At 34.5% G+C, this 10,034-nt stretch overlaps 1 pseudogene; it reads left to right on the forward strand.

The window, feature by feature from the left end:
• Window positions 1–5,939, forward strand: part of LOC149544884 (putative aldo-keto reductase 2) — a 45,607-nt pseudogene extending 39,668 nt beyond the window's left edge.
• The last annotated feature ends 4,095 nt before the right edge of the window (window positions 5,940–10,034 follow it).

The raw sequence follows: 10,034 nt of genomic DNA on the forward strand, positions 1-10,034 counted from the left end.
GAAATTCCCCTCACCCATGGACTTACTTGGAGTAATGTGCACGTTTTTCAGGCTGGAAATCCTACTTCCAATGCAAGAGGACTTCTTTGAAGGTAAGTTCAGCATTTTGGACATGGGCATTAGAGCTGAGATACTATGTTCCCAGCTTGACTTTTGACTGTATGAAATGATTCCTGAGACAATTTGGCTCAAAATTAGAGAGAAAATTGGGACTTGAATTAGAGTTGATAGTCTTCTTTCTGGCACGGGCATCCTTGAACCTGAGGAGGAGCATCTTGGCAGTCTCTTTGCCCCTCAAAAGGCAGGCTGATTCATCCTTTGCAGTGTCAAAGGTGCCCAACAAACTGATCTTTTGAATGTTGTCTTCTATCTATGCAACCCATCTCCTTGATGGCCTTTGTCTAATAGTAAGACCATTAGTTCTAATAGAAGAACCATTTCCTATAAGCAATATGTGTTGACACCAATAATATCATATCTGATTCTCATCATGCTGAATATACATGGTTTAATCTTCAAAACATTTGCGGAGTTCAAGGATTTCTTCTTTTGTCAATTTAATGTTTCCTTGTTTAGCTTCTTCTTAATCAGAATACCAGCAATCTGTTGAAGTTAGTTTCTCAGTGAGATATTAGATGATACACATTTTATTATCCTTTTCTTTTTGGCCCACTACCAAGAAATCTCTCTTCCAATTGTGGTAAAACTTCGTACATCCCGAGTAGGCTTGACAAAGCAAGGTTTCATAGACCAAAAAGCATGTAGAAGCCCAAAAAAAATTCCATAAAGGAAAAAGCATTCCAACCTAGCATGTATAGAAGATATAAAATATTAATTGTGAGCTGTATTATTTCTTGAATTTCTAGATGCCTGTATGATTTACTCTATGTTCTTCAGATTCGTATATTTGCACTTGTTTTTCTCATCAAACTCATTCTTTGAATATCGTGAATAACCTTCTTTTCTTTGCACTTAGTTAGAGCAGCATCTTATTGTTGGATTAATTTTCAACATTTTCTTTTGAAATTTGTGAGATGGCTTAACTCTTTAAGTTCGCTCACCAAGTCCGCTCGCCATGTCGGCTAGCCGAGTCAGCTCACCAAGTCACCCCTCCAAGTCGCTTGAAGCAAAGAAAAATTTGGTGTATTGTGCAAGTCTAAATAATGCTATCATTTTATATTTATAAAAAAACTTACTTGGAAACATAACGAAGTGTTCTCCCCTTAGATTACTTCCCATTTAACAAACCAAGGAAAATGCAATAGACATATTTATCAACAAAGAAATAACATCAACGAGAGTAACCATGCCATCTACAACAACTACAAGATGATAGATGTCCTGCCATTCTCATGGCCCAAGGGGCCATATGACTTGGACACTCATTATGTGCCCTTGAGTTTAATTGAGGAGGATAGTCTCAACTCTCCTAGCATCCTATCAAGCTTTTCCACCGAATTCCTAATATGGTCAGCTATTAGAAGTATGCAGTGAAATGGATACAAGTGAATTTAGGGTGTTCTGTTTTCAATATCATTTGTATAATTATCATAAATCCTTGATACAATTTTCTCTAAATTGAATTGCAATTACGTATTTTATATATAGAATACTATTTATAAATAACTTGTGTTGTGGGACTTGTTATTTTTGGGCAAAATCCAATATATCCCATAAAGAGATCATTATGTTGCTTGTGTAGGAGCCCCATCATTCTGAAGAATCATACCATTTTTGGTAGGCACCTAAAAGGAAATTTCCATAATGAGTTGATGCCTTCCGTTGGTTAAGATAAAAACTTAAAATAGATCTTTGAGGAGTGACTGCAGAAGATACTTGAGCAATCGTAACACAATTATTGTTGTTTTCTGGAAAGCCTTAAACTATCTACAAATGTAGCAAACTGAGGCAGGCAATCACATTTTAATATGCAATAACAAAAAATTCATGCACTCTCTCAGGTTACCATACTCAAGGCCCTAGAGCCACTGGGCTCTAAAATTAATAATAAAACTTCAAACTAAGAACATGCAGCATGAAATTAATTACTAACTAATGTCATTATGCCAACATCACTGCTGCATTGAATCCTGGAATAGTTTAACAATATACACTACTTCCAAATGGAATTTAAAGTATGCGAGCTAGAAAGCAAATCTAGGTAACAAAAATGAGGGTCAATCTCAAGGTCAATGTTCTACCCTACCATTTGGCAGAGTCAATTAAATATATTCAACCTGCCCTTGAAAAACATGAGATTTGTTGAACATCCTTAAGATTCATTTTATTTTTTTCCTTACCTGTAACTCGTGAGAATAATATTGTGGATATCTTCCATTTGACCCCCCAAAAGCTTCCTGCCATGTATCTAGCAGGACCAAGATCTTTTCTCTAACATTTAAATCAGGCTACAAAATAAAATACAAATAAAACCCACATAAAGGACTGCTGAAAATATGCACTAAGAGCACAAACCAAAAATTGTTTAAGCTACAACCCAGAAAAACATGTGCAAGTTACACAAAAGCTTTTTTTACAGACCTTTTTCTTTACTATCTTGACCATTTCATGTAGTACATCTCTCTCGGCAACTTGCAAGTGAACAGTATCACCACAATTTTTTGTAAGTGTCTCTAATAGCTACAAAAATAACCAAGCAAATATTAAATCAAAGTTATCCATCAAAGTCAATCATAAATGAATTCTTACTATAGTAAATTTTTTGCACTCAGAATTCAACCAAATATCTCAGTAATGATAACTTAAAATAAATCAAAATGTATATAGAAATTTATAATATTATTCAATACTAACCGTCAGAGAAAGAATTTGGATCTTAGGATTCTTATTGGCAATGTGTTTCTTAATTGTTTTGATTACTTCCTTTGCTTGTCTGTTCCAACACAATCATATTGACCAATATAGACCCTTCATTACTATCACCATATCCAAATGTCCATTTATAAGAAACAACTTAGAAGACAGAGCTGTTAACCTAGTTTATAAAAACCATACCAACATCTCTTATGCGAACTCTATTCATATAACAAAGATGGGATTACATTCTCTGAACATGGACTACCATTAATGCATAATATAGAGCAACTACGAATCAAATAATGTCAAATTGGATTTACAAAAGAGGATAACAGTGTATCAATATTTGCAAAGCATAATCAAGAAATCTGAACCTAAGGTGGATTAAAGCAATTTAGCATGATTCTATGCCTTGTAACTTAGAGATGAAGGTATTTCCAAATATTTTGTATGACTTCTCATGTTAGACAAAAGATTATACAAACACATCTTATAAATATAGCCAAGATAGAATATATGACAAAAGGAGTAAGATTTCTTTGTGCCATTCAAGGTTCTTGGATAGGCAGCATGAATAAAATGAAATGCTTTCATTTCTTTAAAAATTATTGAAATCCATGTTTGATTGTGACTACCATACATGTTGATCTGAGCATGCCTGGCTCCTAGTTACTGCTATGATATAGTTTAAGATTACTGCTGTAACTGATAAGTGGTGATGTAGATGAGCAAATTTGGATAACAATTTCTATATGTTAGGTGTCAAGAAGCTTCACTTTACAATTTAAAAAATGGTTCTACCATACATGCTGTTTTATTTTGTGTCATCTTGGAAAACATTGGATCATTCATGTAAACAAACCTAACAAGCTCTCTTGTGTGTTTATACTTAAGTTCTAATGCTTCTTTTCCAACCTGCACTAGAAGAATCTTCTGAAAAGTAATTCAACATTATAACATAATTATGAGTTGCGGAAGCATCAACTGTACCAAATCCTTACATAGCTGAAAACTATATAACCTATCACTGAAAAGTGATCAATATTACTCAAAAGATGCATTTGTTAAAACCATTGATTGATCAAAAGATGCACATCTTGTTTCCAGCTCGTACTGTTTCCATTTCTTAATCTATTAATTCTCTGAGCTTGATTGTTCTAACACCGTGCATAATGCTTTTATTGTTCCTTCCTAAATAGGCTCTAAAAGGTATCAGAGAGAAGGTGCATATTGTAACTAAGTTTGGATTGACTTGGAGTAATGGAGAATTTGGTGTGAAGGGAGATCCTGCATATGTCAGGGCTGCCTATGAAGCAAGCCTCAAGAGGCTTGATATAGACTACATTGATCTTTATTACTAGCATAGGGTGGATATTACTATACCCATAGAAGCTACTATAAGTCTTCGGATTCCAAACTCTTAACCTTGCACCAAAATACTATTTTGTCATGGCGCTGTAAGTTTTAAGATTCAAAATCTGTACTACTATGATAGGTTTTTTATTTTAATCTTATTTATAAAATTTTGGGCAATGGTTTTTCTCCAAAAACTACATAGTTGAATCTTGAATTTGATTTGATGTGAGAAATATATTTTACATATCAATTCTTGAGATTGATAAGTATGAAATATTTTCTACAGCAAGTCAAATTGTGATTTTACTACAAGGATTCAACTATGTGGTTTTCTAGTGAAACACATTGACACAAGTTATTTTAATAGTGGTTCACAAGAACTCATTTTTCATAAGAATGAATGGAACACGTAGTACTCATTACATTTAGATGATGCTCATAAGGTGAAGTATTAAGCCTTTCCAGAAGGTCACTAAGTGCAATACTACTCCAACTTATTGTCATGAGAGATGAGTTCTTATGAAGCTAATGTAACATGAGTCAATGAATTTGTCTCAGAAAAAACAAAATCAAAATTTCAAACCTCTAATTTCACTAGAAAATATGTGTCTAATAATCAAGGTTGTATGGCTTTGGAGGGCAAGATTGTATCCCTCTGGCTCTTTACCGATGCCTAGCAAAACATAAGAAATTTGATAACAAGCAAATCAGTTTTCCTTTTATACAGATGGCTGAACTGAAGAAGTTGGTAGAAGAGGGAAATATAAAATATGTGGGTCTTTTTGAAGCCTCTGCTTCAACAATCTGTAGGGCCCATGCAGTGCATCCAATCACTGTTGTGCAGCTTGAATGGTCTCTCTGGAGTAGGGATTCTGAGGCCCAAATTATTCCCACCTCTAGGTAAACGTTGTGATGATATAATCCCTCAACAGTCAGTGATTCAATGTTTACTTTATAGATTGCAGAGAACTAAGAATAAATATTTGTGAATTGGGTTCACAGTATATACCAAAAGTTGAAGTTTTTAATAAGATTTTTTTTGAACTTTGTTCCATTTGAACTTAGATAAGGAATACAAGCTTACTTATATTTATTTTATTTCATTTTATTCCATTCATAGGGAGTTAGGGATTGGGATTGTTCCATACAGTCCTTTAGGCATGGGTTTCTTCAGCACAAGAGGAAAACTTCTTCAAAGTGTGACAGATAATGACTTCGTAAGGTAAAGGATAGGATTTTTTTTTTTCATTTAATAATTGTACCATTTTAAAGATGATCTGATGTTGAGTTCAAACATTGAGACTGAATAATAAAGTAAAATCTAAACAAAAATCTACATGACAAGACTGACAATAAAGGTGAAAATTAATTTGATTTGATTTTGTCATTGTTGATTGTTTCATATCATAATAATTGATCTGTTAAATAGGGGAATCCGAGGTTTTAAGGTGAGAATCTTGAGCGGAACCAAGATCTATTACTAAAGCTAAGTAAGATCAGTTTAAGAAAAGGGTGCAGCCCAAGCCAGGTTGCTCTTGCATGGGTTCAAGACTAGGGAAATGATGTTGTGCCCATTCCTGGAACCACCAAGATGAAGAACCTGGATGATAATATCTTCTCTCTCGGTAAAATTGACAGCAGATGACATGAATGAAATCAAAGCCATCTTTCCTGTAGATGCTGCAGCTGGAGATCGACACAGAGTTGTTGATTTGCAATTGACCTGAATAAATTCAGAAACACTCCCATACAACACTCTCCATTGAATTAAAGCACATAAATGTTTATGTTCCAGAGCAGAACATTTGCAATTGAGCTAGATGAATAAAGGGCTCTGAAGAGTTAGCAGCGTTAAAAAAAAAAGAATCTAAATAAATGGACTTTTTAGCCTTGTACTATATCAGTTATAAATGCTTATTATTGAAAATTTAGTATTTTTAAAGTCTATTAATAGAGTATTTTTAGAGCCTATTAATAGAGAGCTTTTGGTAAATGACTCTATAAAGAGTTTTATAAACCCGGTGGAAATATATTTCGTTAATAGTAATGATATTGGCATTTTAACATTTATGCATGACAATATTTATGGACTAGTGATAAACCCAAACCCTTCCACATGGATCTTAAGTAGGAGTTATTAATAAAGATCCAATAAATGAGTTGTAATGTCTCCAAGGTTCTCTCAGAGACTTCGATATTCAACCATTGTTACTCCACATAACTTGTGGGCTTGTACATCAGGATAACAATATGTCATTTATTATCAGTGCATGCCAAGGATACATTAGAGGTTTTCACCCCATATGTCAACAAATTCACGTTTCAAAGTAGATAATCTAGAATGTCCATCCAGTGCCAATTACATGTTTTATTATCAAGACAAAGCACAAGAACCCGTAGCTACAAATAAATCCAAATTTCCTTGAATTTCCTTGAAACAATATGAAACACACTCAGAGAAGTGGTATAACATTGAATAAGACCCATATTACATTACAAAAACCATATAAAAATCTCAAAGTCCTTCTAATACAAATTTCAAACTTGTTTATGATCATATTAATTTAAATAAAAATAAGTATATAATGGTAAGAAGTTGCATGCAGAAATTATTTATAATATTGCATTCAAATTCATTGATATGCACAGAAGTAGTGCCATGTAGAGTGCAGGAAGGGTCTACATTGTATGGGTATGTCTCTCTTGATACAGAGGTGTGACACCTGAGAAAGAAATGGTAGCCCTCATTCACTATGTTGTGTACACAGATGTCACTTTTCTTGATACTTTAGAGTCTTAGACACTAATAAAATTATTGTAGGGAAAGTCAGTCAACTTACTAAATCTATTATGACACCTTCATTCTAAACGGCATTATCGTATTAGACTTTGTGATCCAACGTATTGAAGAAATTACCTTAATATTGAAGAATTAATACAAGTGATGTTGCAGGTGTAGTGGGATTGCTTCCAAATATTGACTCTTCCATAATACCACTCTAAATATATAGTCCATCTCTAGTTCCTTTGTGCTCATTCCATTAGGAAGACTCCAGTCGAAGGAGTGAACCAGCGAAGCCAAAATTAAATGAAGCATCTTATCAGCCAAAGGAAGCCCTAGGCATATTCTTCTCCCTACTCCAAATGGTATAAGCTCAAAATCTTGTCCCTTAAAGTCCATAGTAGCTCCCTCTCCCTCCAAAAACCTCTCTCGCATAAATTTGGAAGGCTCCTTCCAACACAACAGGATCCCTCGCAATCGCAAACCCCCTATTTCATAAGATCTTGATGCTTTATGAGGGATCAAAAGAGGACCAGGAGGATACAGTCGAAGCACTTCTTTCACCATTGCATGAAGGTAAGGTAGATGATCAATATCAGATTCCTCCACTCTTCTACTATGACCTACAACCTCCTCTAACTCCCCTTGGAGTTTTTCCATTTTATCTAGATTATGAATGAGTTTTACCATTGCCCATTCTATTGTTGCACTAGTGATGTCGAAACTAGCAATTAACAGATCCTGCATTATCAAAACACCCCATCCTCATTAACCAACACCGCCACTCTCATCTCCAGCCCTAACTTGGCCTCCTCATTAGCAGATGACAACATTGATTGCAAGGATTTCATTAACACCGCCGCTACCACACCCGTCTCCATGCACCCCCTATACATAGATGCCCCTTTCTCAAAAACCTTCGCCTTTGCCTCCTCCAGCTTGTGAAACCCTTCCTCCATTTTCGTCCTCAGCAACAATGAGTTTTTCCCACTTTTTAAAAAATTTTAACATATGAAGCCCGTGTTGGTTGAAAATTCAACCAACACGGGCATGGATTTTTTAAAAAAGATATTTTTCCTTGCATATTTCGACCAATCTAAAAAATTTTAATAGATGGTCAAAAATTTTGGTCGAAAATTGGGGTCAAATGTACTAGTGATGTATGGTACCAGTGCAAAACATATACCCGAATCTAATCACTACAGATGAAACCCCTTATATCTCCTAATTACTCATGAAATGACATAGATCTATAGTAGCTAAATGGAAATATATGAATCTCATAAGTTGAGTGAGGGTTAGTTCTATTCAACCCACTAAAAAATGTGAAATACTGAATTTATTTGATTAAAATATTTTGTACAAACAACCTTCCTATTAGCTTGCATCTGATTTAGTGATCAATGCCTTATCCATTGAAACATAGGGTCATTACCAGTAGGATGACCTAACTCGATTGCATTACAATTAAGTTTGTCAACTGAAATCCCCAAATCCCATTCTTATGCAATATCCCATTCTTATGCAATGTCCCCTTCATACACCCAGAAACCCTATCAAAATGATGAAGCAGTTACTTAACTGCTTGATTCAAAAGCAACAACATATCTGATACACACCTCATCCAAGATGTCTTAAATCAACTTAACCTTGTTCACTCAATTACAAAGTTAATCACATATGAAGAATTAGGAGTCAAAATAAGAGAACTTAGATAACTCATGTAAATCCCCTTTTTTATATTCATCCATAGAAAAGACTGAATACATAAATTGGTAAAACTGAATAAAACTATAGATATGTCACATAATCTAGCATCAAATTCCTATATCTCATAAAATAATACATGACATGAACTAAAAATCTGCACATAAATGGATGTGTGGCCTTCACTGCTAGAGCACAACTTAATAGACAAGAAGAAAAACCATCAACAATCCTGGTAATAGTAAAGCACTGGAACCCTACTAGTATTACCCAGAGAAAACTGCCAATAACCTTACAAAAGAGAAGAAGAAAGAAAGATATAGGAAGGAAGCAATTCCCATATTGAATCTACAACTGACACGTGTACCCTCATAATTCCTTCCCAAGAAGATGAAAAAGGATCTTTCTACCTTCTCTCTATAACTGCCTATCAAATCCCCATTATTTTGGCTCTTAAAGGCATAAAGAATCTCAGATATTTGGTAGAAAAGATAGCTGGTTGCTGATATCAAATTGAACTCAAAGTAAAAAGTAAAAATTGGTTAATTGGCCTTCAAAATGCAAGATAATCTTTTCCAACTTATTTTTACCACAATCAGGCTTCAAAAAGTTTTCAAACCCACCCTCTAACAAACTCTAATGTTCAATGATCAAATTTGGTTGTTCTATTACCAATACCCTAGGAAACACAAATTGACCTATAACACAAATTGGTGAAGACCTGTGCACAATCTGACCTCATATTCAAAAAGTTCATCTCATTTTAGTTCTGATGGTATATTGGAACACCCATTTTTGATAAAAAAATGCTCATGTTATGGCCCTCTGAAGTTTTAGGCTCTGTTCATGACTCCATGGCAAGTAAAAGAATAAATTTGAAAAATTTAAAATAAACCTATAGCTCAAACTATACAAAATTTATAATTTGGAATCAAATTTATTCAACTTCAGAATGAACATGTAGTGCAAAGATATTTTTTATTTTTAAAAATCTGCTTTGCTCTTTTGACCAATCAGAGAAATCCACTTGTTAACCTTTGATTTGCTCTAACCATCCAATAGCTCTATGTGTCAGTTTGTGATTAGTTGGTGACCCTATCCTTTGCTACCATGTGTCGTTGCCACATCAAAGCTCGCTATGTCACTATGTTATTGCATGAGCAACTTCTCCTTGGCAAGATAGCGATGGTTGTACGATTTTCCACATGGCATGATCTCAACACTTAGGTTCCATGTCATCCTACCAGCTACCACTTGGTGCTACCTAATTCATTGTCAAATTTGTAGGTGGGACCCACATTTCTTTTACCTTGTATTTTACTTTCACTGAGTTTCAGAGGTTTTTCGACAACTCGCTATGTCGCTAGCCAGA

This window comes from Cupressus sempervirens, chromosome 8 (genome assembly GCF_028749045.1).
Source record: "Cupressus sempervirens isolate cs-2001-9-10 chromosome 8, ASM2874904v1, whole genome shotgun sequence".
Classification (NCBI taxonomy): Eukaryota; Viridiplantae; Streptophyta; class Pinopsida; order Cupressales; family Cupressaceae; genus Cupressus; species Cupressus sempervirens.